The 20230-nt window shown below is 41.2% G+C and overlaps 1 protein-coding gene across 1 annotated transcript in view; it reads right to left on the reverse strand.

Moving 5' to 3' along the window:
* The window catches only part of DYNC1I1 (dynein cytoplasmic 1 intermediate chain 1), a gene marked incomplete at its 5' end in the record, with an annotated part of 174393 nt that overhangs the window by 92160 nt on the left and 62003 nt on the right, over nucleotides 1–20230 (reverse strand). The window lies entirely within an intron of this gene.

The raw sequence follows: 20230 nt of genomic DNA on the forward strand, positions 1-20230 counted from the left end.
AAGGGGTTAAATAGAAGACTGACCTCAGGTCAGATGCCACTAGCAAGCAAACAAGCATGATACAGTTCTGAAAAGTCATCACCATCAACTGGGGGAACACAGCAACCAAAAGTGGCATTTGGAGCTTAAGAACCATTCTTGCATTAATATGAATTTAATGAACACTAAAATTTGACACATGTCAGTTACTACTGCCAGATGTTTTAATGACCTTTCCTGACCTATGCAAATGCCTCTCTCCTTTTCCCTCTCTCCCCACATTCACATGTTCTCATTTTATTCAGAAGGGCAAACTACTCATTCTTTTCCTTTATGTTCATCTGGAGTTACAAGGTTTCTGATTGTCAGGACCAAAACATAATATATTAGAGATGAAAAACAGTGTTGCACCAAAAAGGCTCAAAAAACTACCTAAACCTCATTACTTGGGTCAACTGTCTTGTTCCCAACTGGAGCAACATGATTCATTCTTCAATGCCCAGGGCCTGCACACAACACACACCCATGAGAGGGTGGGAATGTACAGTCTTCTAGATTCAGTGAACTACAAAGACTGWAAATAGACCTGATCCTAAAAATTAAAGTAGTAATTAAAATGCAGTAATTAAAAAATAGGATAAACAAGTCCTTGGACTATGTACATATTATTTTTCAAGGATTGTGGAGCAAAGACATACCATCAAGGCATAGCAAGCACGACCAGTGCATTGGGTCTGTCTGTTGCATGAAAGCRCACGTGTCTTCCTGACCCAGAGCACTTGGCAAAACGTTGCAGCTCCTCTGGGGTTTTCTGAGCAATCTGCATATTACCATATGGTTCCTCATGACATGGCACTTCTCCAGGCATGCTAACTGCTTCTCTGACCTGACAACATGCCCCTTACACTTTGCAGTTGTGGTGCTTGGCAATTCTAACACTACTGAGTTAACAGTAGGCCTGGAAGCAGGAAGGGGGCAACATGACATGCTTCTCAAACTGCTCGGCTACTGTCACCTTCTCCTACAAAGGCTGGCTACAATCATGCCTGGCTTCTTACGGAGATGTTGGTGCTGACAGGTTGCTTTCAGCCAACAGTAACACACAGCTGCATTTTGTTTTCAATAGCCTAATAGGCACCATACTATTCCCACCACTTTGCCTACCCCAGAACTTCTCCCAGATGCCCGCAGAGCGCTTGTTCCTAGCTGACATCACAGCTGCTGAGTATGGCTTAGCCACATGCTGTAAGGAACTGCTCAGCATAGACAGGTAGGCTTTTTCCTCTTGGAAAAAGAGAAAATCTTGGCATAAGATTTGCCGTCACTCCCCCTACTGCTAGTGACTGCAGTGAGAAAAGGAGGGAAAGCTCCTGGCCTTCAGCGGGGAGAGATAACTGTGTGCTCCCCAGGCTGTGAAGGGGGCAGGAACCGAGAATAGAAGGGGAGGTATTTCCAGTATTAAAAGCAATGCTTATGAATGCTACCCCTTCATCGGGGATCTGTTGGACCATGAAAGGAATCAGTTACTCATTACCCTTTATTTTCATTGGAAGAGCTTTTAGAGAGCAACTCAGAGCACATAAGTTAGGCAGGGTAAATCTGCTCTATCTGCTGGCTGAAAGGCAGATAGTATCCAGCATAGTCAGCAGAGAGAGTCAGTAAGAAAAGCCCACCTGTTAACCATGCATAGGAAGGATAAAAAAGACCCATGTCATCAGCTTGTGGTGCATAGTGGAGATGGGAATGTATACAAGATATGAGCTAATCCCCATCCTGAAGGTACTGTTGAGAGGGCAGAGAGACACTCCCAGTTGCAAAGAAGAGATCAGAAGTGGGAGAAGAGAGAGGAGTGACCGGAGACAGGAGCAGTAGGGGAGTGAATGCTTTGCTAGCCTCAGGTACATATGCACGCACAGATAGGACCACAACTGTGTACAGACATAAGCACACAGACACACTTATGGGAGATATGTAATGAAGCCAACTCCCACAAGAGTTTTGTGCATCTGGCATTACAAGTTTTTGTTCCCTAGAGCACAAGTTCTTGGAGCCAGCTGTTTACATACGGATTTCAGCTTCCATTTTTAACCTGTTTCCAACCTGTCTGCTCATGGAGAAAAGTTTCAAAAGGTGAATGGTTCGAGAAAAGCGGCAGAAAGCAAACAAAAAATAAGCCAATATTTAAAATATTGTGATTTCTAAGGCAGCTTGCTAAGTTTTTAGTGCTTGACTTGTAATTTGCTAATGGATAGGGACAACATACCAAATGTGGAACCTGAGATTTAGTAGGATGTTTTCGGACTGAAGTGAACCAAACTGATTCCTGTCCCCTAGAAGTCCTTGATCCCCCTGATTTAGGGTGCCAAACTGCTTGCCTGTCTATTGCTATTCCTGCTTCTAAAGCAGTGAAGGAATGGCTGTGGCACAGCTGGAGCAGGGGGGTGTACTGATACTGCAGCACTAAGGTAGATCTTCTCTGCTTCCCTTCCTTCCCCTTCTGGGAACAATCAAAACTAAGTTTCCCTGGATTTCTCTAGATTTAATTGGAGCAGGAAAAATAAGTAAAGGTTATTACAACACAAGCCATGCCTTCTTCTGTGGGCACATACACTGATATGTTAGTTTTACTGGGAAGGTAGTACAAGAGCTTGTAGTAGATTAGATACAGTTCAGATGTCCTTGTATATTTACAGAGAAATGTATATACATACACAGAATAACTCAGCTAAAAATGATATGGTTGTGAGCCAAGTGCTAAAATGTTAGCAAATGCCAGAATTTGGATTGCCTGGGCACGATTAGTGCCTTCCCCCTCCCCATGTACAAGCAGGATGACATCATGCTGGAATTTCCTCCCTTTTGAGTGCTTGGCCTCATTTTCTGGGTGCTCAACAAGAGACACCTGGGGCCTGAAATGCAGAAGTGTGGAGAGTTGAAATCAACTGGGCCTGTGCTTGGAGTGGAGAAAGCGCTATAGAAATGCTAAGCATGCTAAAGCTCCCAAATCTCTCACATTCAACTTCTAATAGTTGTCATTCTGACATTTTGCCCTTTCTCTCCCTGTGCCCCAGTACTTTTGCATGAATACAATAATCGTATGAAGATAATAATATTCTCACACTGCACAGAACTGTTGCAAAAATACACTCATTAGGATTTGGGGCATATTCAGATGTTGTCATGGGAGCTTGTGAAGTGATTAATGTTTTTTGTTTTCAGAGTAACACTTGGACCATGTGCACGAACGTAAGGTCTAAGGCCAGGACAACAAAAGGCAGAGAATAAAAACCAGAAGGGTTAAAAACTGACTCCCCTTTGACGGGCTGAAACAAGAATCCAGTGAGGAAAAAAGAAAAGTTATCATGTAATTAAAACTGTACCATCATGCATATTCAAAAGAGCTAATTAAGGATGCCCAGGAAACCTGCATTCTGGAACATCCAATTCTGCTTGGCTTTGCAACCTGAATGTTTATTTGCCATAGTTCTTTTCGATATTATGCATTATTTATTTTTGATGAACGCACACTTGCACATGCTCATAATACACCCATGTGTGATTGTGTATAAGTACGGTTATGCATTTGTATGTTTGACTGCGCATACACATAAGTTACAAAATAACGGGAATACTTCAGCATCCATTTCCCTGTATTTTACTTAACATGAAAAAGATAACATTAATTGCACACTTACTGGAAAATCTATGAATGTCTACACGGTTATTTGCTTCCACATATGCCTACTCAGACCGGATATGGCACAGCTGTAATTGTGACGGAGATTAAGGCAGTTCTGTAGTTCCTGAACACAAATTGCCTTTCCCATTTAAGAACATATCTGACATTGGGAAGTTTAGAGAAATAACTTTTTAGCTGCTTACATAGCAGTAGTGAGAGTCTTGTAGTCACACTTTGGCAAACACAGAGTAGCTACTAACACCAGTAGTGTTACAGCCTGTTCAGAAGATCTAACTCAAACCCCAAATGTCTATTAAATGAACCACATGAAAAAGAGCCAGTAATGAAGAAGTGTATAGCTGCAGTGTAACACTTATCCTTTGCAGATCTCAAAGGAGTTTGCAAGGAGGCCAGTTTTATTATCCCCACTGTACATGCAGAAGCTGACACACAGACCCACTCACTGCAGAGCGCTCAGCAGGCCAGTGGCAGTGCGGGGAATAGAGGGTTGACTTCAGAGTTTCGATCTAGCGTTCTGCCCACCTGGCCACCCTGCCTTTCACTGCAAATAAACTCTTCATCTGTGGAAATGACCTTTAAATGCTTAGGTTAAACAAGATGCTGAAGTTGGTGGAGCCATATGTGGGATTAATAGAGATTGACATAGCTGGTCCAAACACTGTTTCTTCCTAACTCAGAGCTTGATGGCTTTGTGGGCTCTAGGAGGTGGCCAATTAGCCCTGACAGTGCTGTGTTTAACGTGATCAAGTAAAAGCAGAGCAATTGTTTTCAACTTGTATTTGGCTTTGAAGATTCCTGTTTTTGTTCCAGACCAGAAGAAGGTCTTGTGTGTCCAAAAGCTTGCCTGTTTTTTCCAACTATAGAAGTCACCCTAATAAAACAGTATGAGCTCTCCCTACAAACCTAGCTTTGTTTAAGCTGTACATAAACTACTAATTTTCGAATGCTGCCCAACTATTAGCTCCAATGAGCCTGCTCTGTGCCTGGCCTTTGCCTTGGCCTCCACAAGGAGGGATCACCATTTTGCAATCACAATAAATGGAGGGAAAGCCCTGTAAACATGCAGCTAACCCTCTGGCACCTGCAGAGGAAATGTCCAGATGTGTTGAATTGCACCAAATGTCCACACAGTGCACAGAATTATAGATGATCTCAAAGAGTCAGACCCCACATTTTTAGACAGCTGGACTATTTATTATCTGCTTGGACTTTCCAGGTTTTTAAATCACTGTATTTATTTTTACAGCATGTAAAAACATACTAGGCACATTTAGGACAAAATAGAAGACAATATTCCTGGCTCAGATAATTTCTAATGTCATTTGAGCAAAACGAAATTACATCTGAGAAGACTGCACAGGACACTGGCTCAGGTTTTTAATTCTTGCATACTGTTGCATACTGTTTTGGTTGAGCCAAACCTGAGTTTCAGATTGCCAGCTTTAGGCAGCTAAGCACTGGTACTGCTCAAACAGTTTACTAAATAGCAAATTTTTTTGGAGGTTTTATGTAACACAGGCCTCTGTTCTGCTAATATAGGTGCCACCTATATAACATGCAGGCTGCATGTTATGCATTCCTCTTGAGTTGAGGATTTACACCTCCTCAGACCTGCACCTTTGAGACCAGCTAAGAAGTTCCAGCTTCTGTGTATTGTTTTAAGTATTGACAGATATAATGAATTAGACTGACAGCTCTGTTTTTAATTCTGGGTAGGTACAAACAATCCCTTTATTAATGATTTATCTTTAAAATGGAAATTTAATTAGCATCCGAATTATATATTTTATTGTGTGAGTCACTAATGAATGAGAAGCCAGTGGCTTATTAAACGGGCTTTCGTATCAGCATCTACATTCCTTCAGTGCATGAAATGCATTTAACAAAACCAAGTGTCTTCACAAGAAGCAGACTTGATATTTGCAACTGTGAAATACCAGAAACTGTTGCACCACTTTTATACTTATAACTGTTCATTTTGCTGTTTCTGATATGAATGAATTAGAAACTGAGCAAGGATAAATGGACCTGTTTTTATATTGACATAAGCCTGGATCTCAAACAAGTTAAATATTGCTGGCATTATCCTCAGAAAGAGTTAAAACATTATCTTTCCTTTTTGAGTACGTTCTTTCCATCACTAGCAAAATATGCAACAAGCAAGGAAACATGTACTTTTTCAAATAGGACTGCTTGACATTTCACATTTTTGAAAATCTATGATTTGCAATCTGGCTGAATGACCTATTTTTCATATAATGTAATTTTTTGAAATATGTCCAGTTTTTCACTTTCATCTTTTAACTGCCCTTTGAAGCAAGAAGAGAATTAATTCATCAGTGGATTTTGTTTGCGAGTGGGATGTGAGACTGGACGTACACTGGGCACATGTTAGTCATCCCAGATGGAAATATTCTTGCATGCAGGCTCTTCTTGGCAATAGGCAGCTGCCTCCTAAAATCCATTCCAGTTAGCCAAAGCGGGGAAGACTACTCACTGCTGAATACTGAGAAAAACAAAGGTGAACAGATCTTGGCTTAAGCTCTGTGCAAAGAGCAACAAATTCCAGATTAGAATTTCATGTGAGTCTGAGCTTGGAAGCATATTTGCATCTAAGTAACATATGCATGCAAGGTATCTCTGCTCCCTTCCCAGAAAGATACTTCAATGTGTGTTGCAGGAACAAGCAACATTAAAAAGATCCAAAGCATCCTCCTAGAGTTCCACACCTCTGACGCAAGACACTTCCAGCACATCATATTGTCTTTATGAACTAGTACAAAGAAGCCATGCTTTCTAATGGCATTATGTTCACCATATCTAAAGAGAACAGAAGGAAAAGAAAGGGCAAAATAAGATGAATGAATGTCTGGAACTATTATATGGTCACAGCACCTAAAGGACTTGAACAGAAGCCTGTGACATTCTTCTTTCACTTTCCTTCTATGCCTTTTCTAATGCCTGAAAAAAAAAAGAATGATCTGTATTTTCTTTGAATGCAGTTCTGCAAGAGCAAGAATAAATCACAGCACGGCAATAAGACCGGCTAGCATCTTCAAACTTCCCCCCTTTTTTTTATCTTGAAGTGCTATGTTGCTCTTTTGTAAAAGAGTGGTTTCACATGTTAAAATACAGGCTGTGTGAATCAAATTGCTTTTTCCAGCCTCAAGTATACGCTCTGAATCGTCTTGAGGAAAATACAGTTTTAAAATTCAATCATAAAACAAAATTAATAATGTTTTGCATTTATATATCACTTTAATCATGGAGGTTCCAGGGTATTTTTCCCTGGAATTAATAAATTTAGCCTAACATCTTCCATGATGAGCAGGCTAGTAATATTACACCTGTTTTACAAGTGTAGGACTAAGACACAAAATCATAAGTTTTCGTCTTGTTTCTTGCAAAATTAAATACCACTCATGTATTAGTCTGCCACATCCTAAAAGAGCTTTCTGATTCCATTCCTTGCATCTGCAATGCAAATCTCTGCAACGTTCACCCGTCACCCCGTACAGAGTAGGTGATGCTGGTGGGCATTACAACCAGATCCCTAGAGTCCTCTCAGGCTTCAGCCATCCTTGTACCAGTGCAAGGAAGGAAATCCACATTTAACCCAGAAAAAAACCACTGTAGCCTGAATAACTGAGAGGAGCCATTTAGTTCAGAAAATATATATAGGTCATGTCTGTACTATTGCCGCTTAAAAATTTGTCCTGAAATTTACTACACTTCCCTCTTAAAATAAGTACCTCATAAGTAATTTTTACTCAACATTTCTTTGTAAAGCTCTCCATAACAACTACTGCATTGAATTACTCCTGGTCAGGGCAYTCTCAGGTCTTCTGGTATATGATTTCTCATAACCATCTCCTGATCTAGTGTTTCACCACTCAGCTCTTGTTCCTATGCCTCTTCCCGACTTGTGTTTGCAGTCAGACTTCTTTTTGGTACATTATGAAGACAGATCTTATTTTTCCATTTTGTGACAAATGATAGACTATCACAGCCAAATGGCAAGAAAATGTCACAAAAAAATGTTGTTTGTTTTACTGCAGCATTTCACAAAGCTCCATATTAAACTATACAAAACTCTTCACAGCCCTGATTACAAGCGCTTGCACTGGTTCAAATATTAGAATCAATGCCTCAGAATATAATCATTTCTTTACTAATTAAAATGGAAAGCTGCCTCTGATTCTCAAGTGAAGCATTTGCCTAACCCGAGAAACTGATTTTCCAGTTACTTGGCCTGAGCACAGTTTTCAGTTGTGGTAAGTGTCTCAGAATTCAAAGTGTCCCTTGTTTTTAGTTTCTGGTCAGTCTCGACCAGACATGGATTTTTCTCTCCTCTTTTGGACTGTTGCAACATCACATTGGTTGAAAGCATTTTTCAATCCCCAGAGAGCTAAACTGCAGAGAACCCCATTGGAGTCATCATCTCTTTCCGCTGATTCCCTTTTCTCCTCTTCCTCCCTCCCCAAAGCCCATGTTCAATTCTATTGTGTTTGAAAATATTCCAACTGGAAGATGTAGCACAAAAACAAAAGTACAGAAGTTTCCTTTTTCTGGTCATGGTTGGACCTTCAAATAAGAATGCCAACGTGAAATAATGGTAGAACAGCAGAACTCTTACAGCAGCATTTACAGACCTCCAGCTCTGAAACCAAACAGCATAAGTTTAAAATATCCTGCTGTAGCATAACTCTGATAGTGTTGTCTTGAGGAAGAGAGGGATGAGATCCTACATTTCCATGGAAGATGGGGTTGCTAAGTCATGCAGGTTTTCAGAGTCTCTAAAACCTGGAAGAGGTGATTCCCTACTGTGCCACAGGAGGAAATCACGTAATGCCAGCACCACTAAACAATTCTTGCCCTGGGAAAGGGCACCAAGACACGTGGCAGATTTAGTGGACTGGGCCTCTTAAAGTCATTTTCAAACACTCAAATCATGTAATAGTGTTAAATCACAAAAGCCTAAGTATGTTAATGAAAAACAGCTCCCAGGACTAGCGGTGATGGTAAAACAAAAGCTGCTTTCACTTCACACATGCGCGCGCGCGCACGCACACACGCACACACACACACACACGATGTATTGACATTTACATAGCACCCAATTCAAAGGTCAGGCCCTCAGCTGGGCACTAGGTACTTAAGGTTACATTCTAGAGTGAGGGCAGTCTGTGGGGTTTTTGCTGCTGACTTAGAGGGGGCCAGGGCTTCACTCATATGCTCACTCATTCCAACTGCAAATGCCACTATACTCCATAGGCCACTTCTCCCATTTTCCATGATGCTTTTGCTTGAGCAACATTATGAAAGCTTGCCATTGTGGAATAAAATCATTCTCCACTTCTATGCTGTGTGCCTGTCAGTGGAGTCACACTAATAAACTTTAGGTTAAATTCTGCAACCCTAACTCATGTCTTAACTTCTGTCAGGCAAAGAGCAAGAGCTCTTTGACTGGGTGGGCCTTTAAGAGTTTGTCTCTTCTTTGCCTTTTGGATATGAGGTATCGCTTCAGTCCAAGACCCTGAAATTAGCTTTATGACCACATAGTTGTTTGCATGACCACAGTTTAACTTTTAACTCCATCTCTTACACAATTCTTGCTCTCTCTGTTCTATGGCACTTTATGAATAAAAATCAACACTTAAAAAGAGGCATCAACTTTTGTAACTGAAATATCTGAGAGCACAAATCTCTACACTTACACACAAACCTCAACAGAGAAAAACAGAGACAAGACTGCTGATGTATTACAAGGATAATTGGGAAAAAAAGCTATATTCATAAACAATTACCACAGCGAGTACACAGAACCTCCCTCTCTTTGTCTCCCTGACACACACATGGATACACTTTGCTCAGCACTTTAAAAATAACCATTAGTGATTTTGCAGATGTATTTTGCATGAGCAAAGGTTCATTTCAACATTTGTCTTTAAAAAGGCAGGCAAAAAATGTTTTATTAAAAAAATAAATAAACTACAGAAGAACAGCTGGGTCAGGGCCCTATGAGTATGTGCTTATTACTTATATAGGCACTGAACAGACCCCAGTTAATTCTGTTTCTCACTGACGCCACTTCACCTTAGTCATCGGTATTAGCCTTGATTTGCATCAGTGTGTGTGAAAAAGGAATTCCCTCAGGCAGTTTGGAACTTGCCATATTTTAATTTCACTGTTTTTGTCCTACTGCACTGGAAGAGTAGAGGCTTCCTCTTCTAATGTCTTATTTTCAGGGATATCAAGGTACTTTAGTGAGTTAAATCTCCCACCTTTTGGTGGTAGGGGAACCAAGGTGCAAGCACCTCAGCTGTTTGCCCAAAGTGACATTTGAAGTAGCTGCAGATGGTGGAATAAAATCCTGGTCTCCTGACTCCCAGCAAGATCCCTCAGCCACTGCTTCCCCTCAGGCATGCGAGCAGGGCTGCTTTGGAGGCTGTTCAGCCTCAGTCAGTCAAACCAGCTGTTAAAAATCACAGCTGGTTTCCCCAAACCGCTTGTTTCAACCTGCCTGCCGAGCACCCTGCACTCTGTGTTGCTGCCCCCACGCTGGGTGGCCTCACTGACCACCACCTCCTCCCTGACCCTTGTCTTCCTCCCTCGGGAGCTGCGCAGCCTGAGCGCCCCCAGGGCTGACTCCTGCTGCCCCTCCGCCTCCCACGGGCCATGCAGCAGGAGGCTCCAGCCATTTCTACGCCGGCTCTGCTCAGGGTTGCACGTGCAAGTCTCCAGCTCCCCTGCAGGAAGGCCTCTTTCTTCCTCCTGGCACCTCCCCAGTCTCCCTGGCATCAGTCTTCCTGAAGCAGATACCAAAAATCCCTAACTTGCAAGCCAGTGGTTTGTGCGTGCAGAGCGCCATTCCCACCTGCAGATACCTGTTTGACATAGAAATACCCTTGAATTTGGATGCTTAGGTGAAGGAGTGTTTGGAGCTCTGTTTCTAAGGCACTAACTTAAAAAAACAAAAACACCTTCCCCACTCAAAGTTCCCAATTTTTATGGTTAAAAACCCCAGCTTATCCACTGCAGCTCTGAGCATCCAGGTGCATTAGTTTGTGCAGTACTTAAACTTAACCAAATTTTGTTGTTTCAGATGATCTAAATGGACAGATGACATCTGCATTTTGGATGTAGGGTAAGATTAAACTGTACCATGACTTGTCACTGGAATACGCTTCTTCTTTTCCATTTCACAGTTCAAATTCATCAGGAGTATCATTTCTGTGGCTACTTTATATCTTTCACACTTTGGGAAATGGATGCTTTGAAGTGCCGTACAATAGGCTGCCTGTAAAGCAAAATCCTCCCTTTTTTCCTGAAACACTATAAACAGCCTCGCTTCAGACAGCTTTCAGGAACTCTCAGCTACAGACAAGGCTGTTAAGTCAAGCCAACCACATGAAAATGGAGATAACTAAAAATAAATTAGATTATGCTGCTTCATAGTCTTTCACTTGAAGAGGGAGGCATCTTTGCATAGACTTTTTTTACAGAAAAACAAAAGAAGGAATTTGCTGGATTCAGCTCCTATGTCCCTTCAGCTGTAACACGGCTCCCAGCTGCGAAGTGTACATGTGTTAACGTGGGATTCCACCAGCCGGCCAGCAATGAGCTTGTCACTCTGATCTGAGGAAACACCATGTGTGTACACGCCAATGCATTCACCGCAAGTAAAGCATTTTGCTGAGATAATTCAAAGCACATTACATTTCATCAGTTGACTATTCTATCTAGAGTGGATCAGAAAAAAAAAATGTAGCCATATTCACAGAATCACAGAATGGTTGAGGTTGGAAGGGACCTCTGGAGATCATCTAGTTCAGTCCCCCTGTCCAAGCAGGGTCACCTAGAGCAGGTTGCCCAGGACCCAGGCTTTTGAATATCTCCAAGGATGGAGACTCTACAAGCTCTCTGGGCAACCTGTTCCAGTGCTCTGTCACCCTCACAGTAAAGAAGTTTTTCCTCATGTTCAGATGGAACTTCCTGTGTTTCAGTTTGTGCCCGTTGCCTCTTGTCCTATCGCTGGGCACCACTGAGAAGAGTCTGGCCCCATTCTCTTTACGCCCTCCCTTCAGATACTTATACGCATTGGTAAGAACCCCCCTCAGTCTTCTCTTCTCCAGGCTGAAGAGTCCCAGCTCTCTCAGCCTTTCCTCATATGAGAAAAAGTACTGTTCCATAAAATCTTTATCTTTTGCAAAATGGTGCTAATTACTTTGTGAAGGGGAGAAGACAAAAAAAGCAAGACAGGGAGAGACAATTCTAGCAATGTCAAAACAGACTATTTTGACATTTTCTAGATGGATTTTGGGGGGTTTTCCATTAAACAGCACTTCTTATATTTTTTACTTTTTTAAAAAATATGAGACCAAAAAAAATGAAAATATTTCATTTTTGTTAAAACTTGCATGTGTTGACTGACCAGATTGGAAAATAAGGCAAAATTTTATTTAAAGTGGAATTTCAGTGTATTGGAGTCCTCGCTGAACTGGAACAAAATTATATTTTGAAATTTCAAAACATTGCCTTAAATGGGAATTCCATCTGGGAGTGACTTTAATTCTGTCACTTCCTGAGTGATGCATTCTTAGCTGAGTGAGCATTTTTAAACCTGATATTAAAGCAATACAGAAGTGCAGATTGGGGGTAAGCATGTCTTTCATCACAGTAGTGACAAGATCTCTTTTCCTGTGATCTGAGATTCCCTATCCTACGAGTACAGGTTATTCATTTCTTTTTGATGAAGCGAACTTGAAGTCATACTTCCAGTACTAAGTGCCTGAAGGCAAAATTCACATCCATGTCCTGCAAGAAGATAACAGAGGCAGATGACAAATCTACTCAGAGCACATTTGAAACGCAGTCCAGTATACAAGACAGCGCCAAATTTAGGAGGAAATGTGCAAACAGGCATTTATCACTTTTGAGACCTGATCCTGCCTTTTTTTTTTTTTTTTTGCATGCAGAGCTCCAAATGAGTGGGACATTATGAAGCCCGTGAAGTTCCATCAAGCACAAATCTGTCCTGATGGCCCTTGCATGGAGAAAGGAGAACTGCCTAAGCAAGTTTGATGAGCTTCTCTGAAACCATTGTCTTAGACGCCTGTACTGTTATATAGTTCAATAGAAAAGAAAAAAATCACCACAACAGAGGTGTTTTCTTTGGGGGTAGGCATTGGGGGTAGTGCTAAGTTTAGCTGCCACAGCAGACCAAACAGAAACTGTAGCATTCCACCACATTAATGAAATTTCATTCAAAAGGTGGAGTGTAATGTTCTTTGGGATGGATAATTCACATAAGCTGTGTGATTCAAACATTCATGTCTCCACACTAGCTCCACACCAGCTCCACACCACCTCGGGATTTATGTTTTATTTCAGTTTTCATCAGACTGCTCATGAATGACCAACAACAAAAGAGCATGTGTGCATTTTTCTTTTTCACAGGTCCCAGTTAATGAGGACTCTGTTGCATTAAGACAGTCAAGACTGTCTCTGGCAAAACGTGTTGAACTAAGGTGTTTGTGCCTGCATAAAATTAAGCCACAAGTAAAGCACTCATTTCTGACAGCAGATTTATAATAGGAAAATCCCAGCAGGAATGAAGAGTTAGAAACCCCAGTTGTAGCCTTTTTCATAAACTTCACCTTGATTTAGTATCTCAAACAAGTAGCAGGAAAGGCTAACAGCAGAGGTAATCCTATCATCTTTTCTCCAAACAGCACCATTCCATCTTTTTGACTTCCTCATGCTGCTAACATGAATGCAAATCATCTGTGTTTAAAGTTAAAGTAGTGATTGACAGATCTTTGTAGTCTCAGTCCATACTGAAGATTATTCTAGATACCTATCAGTTATTACTACAAGCCCTGTATGATATTCAATACCTACAGGGAAAATTGTTTTTAACAGTGTAACGTCTGATCTATTTTGAAAGCTATTTTAAAATAAGAAACTAACTATAACCAGGTGGCTAAAATCCAGACAGGTTTTTTATGGGTTGATTTTTTGGGGGAGAAGGTGGACGATAACAGCAGAACTGTTATACTGCAGTGACAACCATGATTCATTGCAAAACATAGACAGCAAAGAAGCATTTTGTTTTGATTCCATGACATCAGTGTCGTAAAAACACGTATTCCAGTAAAATAGGATAAAGTAAAGTTTAGGGGTTTGCTCCTGGCTGTTAATACAGGTTGTTGAAAGCGTGCCGCTATGAACTAATTACTTGCTTTCATAAATACGCGTCACTTCAAAGCTCAGTCGCTATGCTAGAAAATTGGGATGCCGCAAGAGACCTTAAGGTGCACCACATCTGTTTCTGTGGACACAAATGCAGTAGTGAATACAGTGGTCAGACCATGCACTGTGATCATGGGCCAGGAGTGCACACAGGCAGAAGAACGTCCTCTTCACTCCCTGAGCTCGGCTCTGACAAGCCTCCAGCTGTGTAGCAGCTCTGTGCTGCAAACTCAGTCTTGCTGCTCTTGATTACAGTGTTATAGGCTAGACTGGCTTTAGGTGTATGCAGATTAGCCAGCTGGGTAGCAAAGCACTCCAGTGAATGGCCCTCGGTCACCGGAAGGAAAGTGGAAGCACCATCCTCACTGGGCAGACCAGCCAAGGTGGAAGGAGAGACAGGAGCGATGGCTGGGACAAGCCCAGCTGGTGCATGTCTCCGGTTCCCTGGGCTTATTGCTCCACTGCCAGGCAGGCTCAGCCCTGCGCCTGTCCCATGCTTCTCCACCACTCAGTTTTGCATATGCTGCTGACAGATTTTGAATCAGCTTTGGCTAACAGCCTCATGCTCTGTCAGAGCTTCATTTCTCCTACAGCACTGAAATTTAATAGCAGGGGAAGAAGTACAAGAGAAGAAACTTAGCACAAACAAAGGGCAGGGCACTGCCCTCAAGCTCCACCACTTTTCAGGGCTCCTAATAACATGCCTTTGTGCTCACAGTTAAATGAATCTGAAACTGTGAGACAAGGGCTTAGCAGTGCTGCTGGGTTCAAGAGTCTTTCCTGGTTTTGTGATTGGGATATGAGGAGCAAGCACAGTTAGTGCATTTTGGCTGTAAATCATGGTAGGAAAAAATAAACAAAACTAGAGAATGGAGCTTGTGTGTCTTGGGTCAGATGGGACGGTTCTGGCGGCTGAATTCCTAGTGGCTTTTTCAAGTTTTCATTTATCCCTAGTTGTCACTCTGTGTGCTTAGCAATGAAAAAGAATTGCAAAAGAGATGAAAATACAGCCTTCTTAAAGCCAGACCCAGTCACCTGAAACCAAAGGCAGTAACTGCATCACTAGTTTGGCCAAATCTGCAAGTCACAAAGATGGGCAGATTCCATCAGCAGAATGACAACTAAAAATAATCTCACATAGAAATGTGCAAGGAAGCTCATTTTTCATGCACTGGACAAATAAAATCTGATAGTTTTTTTGTATTCTCAGTATCACCCTGTTACAGTACATTGGAGCCTGAAAGAAGATGATGACTTAAATAAAAAGATCCTCCTCTGTTTGTCAAGTTATCATTTTTCCATCTGCAAATAATGAAACATAAACTATTCTGAAAGGGAGAGAGAGATGGAAGGGAATGTGTTCCACGGATCTGTGGAGAACCACATAGAAACATATACAGAAAAAGAAGCTGCAGCACGGAGCACTTCCTGACCTCCTCTTGGCTACAAGTCTAAAAGAAGTCTCCAAGGCAAGAAGCATGAAAGAGCTTAAACAAGAAACCCTTCAGAAGTACAGCTCTTTGCTGCATGAATACCACAACACAGGGAAAATCTGCTGTGTAGGAGTACGGTCCTCCCACTTGAAAAGAGCTGGTAATGCCATCATGTCACGGAAAGATTTTCTTCATGGCTTTTGTGTATTGGAGGCATTAGCAAAGTGGGAAAAGTGTGAGCCTGACAACTGTGTGAAAAGAAGGGTTTTTTAATTACATTGTAAAATACATCTCATTTAAAGATGCAGCAGAATTAATGTTAAAAGTATATATCTTCCCATATAAACTGATGTAAAATCAGTGTAGGTTAATCTAGCAGACTTTTTCACTGGCTTCTGGACAGTGCTCCCTAGAGCTCTTTACAAACATTACGGAGTTAAGCTTTATCAATGGCACATAAATATTACGCCCACCCCAGCTTCCTCCTGTTGAGTTTTGCTGCCTAGACTCCTGATATTCTGCCTAGACTCCTGATACAAGTCAGACCATGGCTCAGTGTCTGACCTACCTGTTCAGCATTTCCCACTTCATGAGTCCATGGCCAATTAAGGAGGTGTTCATCCTTTCCTATTTAGCCATGTCGGGACGTGTGCTCATGGCTATGCCATGTGGCTTCAGCCAATTACATCCATGCTGCTTGTAGAGCTGAGATTTGAGCTCAAATCAGTGTCCTTCTCTGTTCCTACCCACTTGAGTTTCTCTGCCTTGTGGTCGCAGTTGGCTCACTCTGTCCTTGTGCCAGACTGCAAGTCAACAGTTGGGCAATATGAATCAAGGCGTTCAGGCCTGAGCTGTAGGCTCAAACTCTGAACTCTCATCAGAACAGAAAGAAATAGCCCAAGTGTCAGAGCTGGGATTGAACCCAGGGCTCCTTATTTTGATCTGATGCCTTAAACAACAGCATGCGTAAGTGACCGAATCAAGACTGAGCAGTATTTAGCATCAGAAATATAAGTAAGATCTGCTGGTGTTTGAACCAGTACTGCTGTTCAAAGACTACATCAGTATGGTGCCAGCTTTGCTGTTCATGCTGAACTTTCTGGGTATGCTGAATATGAATATGCTTATTCATATTATTTCTTTTTGTTACACGTTGGTGAATAGCAGCCTTCATCTCTGCGCATCTCATTAATGTTCACATGAACTATTCTTAACTACTACAGTGTTTTCAGAAAATGGCAATCCCATTTATCTCTCATTGAAAAAGGTCAAATATATTAAAAATATATTTGTTTGTAGCACAGCTCTTTTCTTCAGACATTGCACAGTCCATCAGCAATTTGAACTTACACACATCCAGCAAACTCAGTGCAGGTACTTTCTCAGACTTGTATGTCTTTTTCCACTGATTTTTTTTTTTATTTCAATTGGTCTATCAGTCATCCTGTGAGCCTGCCTAATACTGTAAGGATCAAAGAATATTCTATACAAATCAGTAACACAGACCACTTGTAGTGATTTATTTCTTACATGAAATAAATAGCAGAGATATACTTCCCTCCCTGTCCTGCTTATGGAATTCAGAACTCAATACCAGACTAGGGCTTTCTTTTCGTGCCCTGGAAAATTCTAAATAACATTATTCTCCTGCTGCCCACTGATCATTCAAATAGCTTTCCTTCCACTACCATGCTTTGTAATTCAGGAAACATTTGTTTCTTTCCCTCCTTTTGCCTTGCAAGACCATTGTATCATATACAGAGTATGGGTTCTGGCTCTCGTTATATATTTGTACAAGGTCTAATGTGCATGTGCAAGCATACACACACACACATTCAAACACACTGTGCTAACATGCACTGCTGCAGCTCAGCACTTCACCTTGCTCTGGGCTATGCTTTAACAGAATAGTCATCAGGGCCTTGATGAGTAGCAGTAACGAGCTGTTCCAAGCATGCTTTGTTTCTTGTTTTCAGAGGAGGTGTGGTGGGGGCACGAGGGATACTTAATCATAAAAATGCTGAATATTTAAGCCCTTTCCCCCCTTCCACCAACCCATTTAAATCAGCGATGCCGTTGGAATGAAATACAACTCGGCTTTCAAACATTTTCGTATTTAATTCAATTTACTTCTAGATTGATAGCTAAACTCAAAACAGATTTTACCCCTTTCCTCCTGGTTGGGGAAATAGAGATGACCAAGTTCCCTTTGAACTTGGTTTAGAATATTTCTGTTTTTTCCTATTAACGAAAAAACAAACAAACAAAAGAAGGTAATTACTAAAGTGGTCCATAATCTGTTTCCAATATAGAAGGATTGCAATGAAATGGGGTGAAGAGCTGAGTCTCTCTCTCCAGGCCTAAGGGACAGGTGTCTCGACTAGCTAACACGTGGGTTGGTTCTCTCAGCAAAAGGACAAGATCTTGAATTAGTCTCTTATTCTTAGAAGCAAGCTTTCTCTGCTAAAGTTAGGATGCATCAATGAAATGCTTTGGATGGTGGGAATTGTGATTTTTGGGGTGTTCACTTGGTGGCTTCAAAAGCCAACCACATCTGTGAAGAGAAGTAGCCATGAGAGCAGATCACAAGAAGTCAGACTGAGAGGCAAAACTACACAGCCATTGTATGTGTTGTACTAGCCAACTTCTGGGAGAAATTACAGCAAAATAATACTCAATTACCTATTTTGGGAAAGACATGAGTGAAGGGAAATGAAAAGAGATAATGAAACCACAATTTCCATTGATGTCAATGATAAAACTCACCAGCTAGAGATTTCTAACACTATAAAGAGGGAATATTGAGACTTTTTTGGAGTGATCCTTCAGTGAAACGGAAGAATTAAAAGTCTGTGGACATAGGGCTTGCAGTTCACTTGGGGAAAAGCAGTACATCAGTCCAGCTCTGACTGAAGAACACTGGCAGGTTGGTGTGTGTGAACTCGCATTGCCAACAGCTCTGTGCATGAGCAGAAATGTTTGATCTCCACAGATGTCAATCTTTCCTCTTTCATAAACATTCATTTCATTTTAATGCTCCTTTTATTTTCTAAGTCTGGTTTGGTGAATATCCCAGGGTTCAGATGTTTCTCCAAAGTTTAAAGGACTTCATTCCAACTTCTTTTTTTTTTTTTTGAAAGTACACTGGAAATTTCACAAGAAAATCTTTTTGCTCTCAAATCTCCAGATCATTCAGGCTTCAGCCAGGTCACAAATGGTATTTTGCAGTTTGCCCATATTTCTGTTTCCCGGGTTCACGCAAGCCCCAAAAGTATTAGAAAATTGACTAAAAAATAGAGTTAACTGCATCTTCAAAAATACAAGTTGTTTGAGTTTTGGACAGAAGATGAATCAGTGGGTTTTTTTATTTTAACATTCCTATTACCAGCACTTGCTAATAAATCGCTATATGAATTTCTCAACAAATGACTAACCTTAGTATGTTGCTGAGGTCTCTGCCTCCTCCTTTTTGATAGACTGAAACCGACATCCTCTAAACCAGAGTTAGTTATTTATGTCTAGTGGGGGGCGAGTGGAAAGTGCTGTTCTTTTACCTCTGCTAATTCCTCCAGAGCCTACAATAATGAAACACATCTAGACCCTCCTTCTAAGTTTCATTTCCATTCAGAGGCTTTTTTTAAGCACCACAAGCAAGGCCCCATGTCACACCTCTCCCATAATTTCAGTGAGTGCAAGGTCAGGCACAAAGCCAGCCCTGCAGCTGAAGGGCTCCGTCCTGCAGCGTCTGCTCACTCTCCGCTCCCCTCGGACACTTCCCAGGGCCCAGCCTCTCGCTCCCCTCAGACGCTTCCCAGGGCCCAGCCTCTCTTTAGAAGTGCTTTACAATTCAAAATGAGGGTGAGCTGTTTGCTGTTCTGAAAACTTTGCTCTGGCCTTGCTAGCAGACACAGACCTTCCATTCGCACAGGAATGCAATAAACATGCAGGGAGAAAAAGATCTGTGAGGAAAATCATTTAGAAATCAAAGGTTTATAATATACCACTTAAAGTATTTTATGGATTAAATTACTGAATAATAATGAAAGATGAGAGATTAATGGCAACCTGTTCCAAAGCCCTCTATTTATACACAGGCCAAGTAAAATGGTGGACAGGTGCACTGTATCCCTGACTCAATAGAGGACTTCTGTCTGCCCCTCACTTTTCAGTCCCATTAAAGTTATTATGAATGCTTTTGTGAAAAGACAAAAAATATTTCCCAGAGTTAATGACAAATATATTTTATCTTTCATATTCACCTCCAACAGTTACGCTTTTTTGGCAGTACCAGAAAACAATGCAGGGCAAAAAACCCTCAATCCGTTCTGAGCAGAGTTCCATCCAAAATGACTTTCATCTTTCTTTAGAGGAAATACAGACAGACTCCTAAAATGTCTTTTTTTTTCCATCCTGGCACTAACAATCATCTGAGATTTCTTTACTCTTCTAAGAATTTAAGGAATTTTGATTTTGTTCTCTGTTTTGCCACTGCAGTGCCATCAGAAAATTGCCAGGAAACTCTACAACAACAGCAAATCGTTTATAGAAGAAAGAAATACTTACTTCCTGCCTCCAAATCTTTTTTTAAAGGTTATTCATAAATAAGGCCATGATAAAGCCTTCTTATAGTGCCTGTTCCAAACAGTCTTCCAATATTACACAAGTTTGTTGCACATTTGTACTTTGTTATGCTACTTTTTCTGTGACAAATAGAAAAGCCTGAACAAACCAGTTCTCTGTCAACAAATTTGCTCCTCTATGAAGTCTCTCAAAAACAAAAAGATGCTCTGATGATAGAAATTTAAGGCATCAGATATATATTTTATTTCCCCTAAGTTAATGTTCTTTGTGATAAAGAAGGGCA

Source organism: Apteryx rowi, unplaced genomic scaffold (genome assembly GCF_003343035.1).
Source record: "Apteryx rowi isolate R43461 unplaced genomic scaffold, aptRow1 scaffold_346, whole genome shotgun sequence".
Lineage (NCBI taxonomy): Eukaryota > Metazoa > Chordata > Aves > Apterygiformes > Apterygidae > Apteryx > Apteryx rowi.